The sequence below is a fragment of the Tupaia chinensis genome, unplaced genomic scaffold, assembly GCF_000334495.1.
Source record: "Tupaia chinensis unplaced genomic scaffold, TupChi_1.0 Scaffold000195_1, whole genome shotgun sequence".
Classification (NCBI taxonomy): domain Eukaryota; kingdom Metazoa; phylum Chordata; class Mammalia; order Scandentia; family Tupaiidae; genus Tupaia; species Tupaia belangeri.
The window spans coordinates 1,178,169-1,178,717 of NW_006159670.1; the positions used below are offsets into that span (position 1 = coordinate 1,178,169).

At 66.8% G+C, this 549-nt stretch overlaps 1 protein-coding gene across 1 annotated transcript in view; it reads right to left on the minus strand.

Annotated features, from left to right (window-relative positions):
* The window catches only part of LOC102490850 (MCC, WNT signaling pathway regulator), a gene marked incomplete at its 3' end in the record, with an annotated part of 38,845 nt that overhangs the window by 7,772 nt on the left and 30,524 nt on the right, over positions 1 to 549 (minus strand).

Sequence of the window (549 nt, forward strand, 5' to 3'; positions counted from 1 at the left end):
AGGTCAGGCCTGGGGTAACCCTGAGATGGCTGAGGTGCAGCCAGATCCCCGCTGCCCAGCCCACTTCTTGGGGAAGCCACCCTTCTCCAGACCTGGGGCCTTAACTCGGCTCATGGTCCCAGGGGAACCTAGCAAAGCACCCCCACCCCACGTGCTAGCGCTAGGAGGCCCCTGAGCGCCGAGGCGGATCCTCCCATGTCCTCCCACAGCAGAGGTCACGCGGAGATGGCTGAGGTGCAGCCAGATCCCCGCTGCCCAGCCCACTTCTTGGGGAAGCCACCCTTCTCCAGACCTGGGGCCTTAACTCGGCTCATGGTCCCAGGGGAACCTAGCAAAGCACCCCCACCCCACGTGCTAGCGCTAGGAGGCCCCTGAGCGCCGAGGCGGATCCTCCCATGTCCTCCCACAGCAGAGGTCACGCGGGAGCCGGACGCCGGAGGCTGCACGGTCATTCCCACACCGGCCCAGGGCTCTGCGCTGCGGCTACAGACAGCAGGGGCTGCACTGGGAGAGTGGGAGGGGACCCGACAGACCATGTAGGGGTGGGCA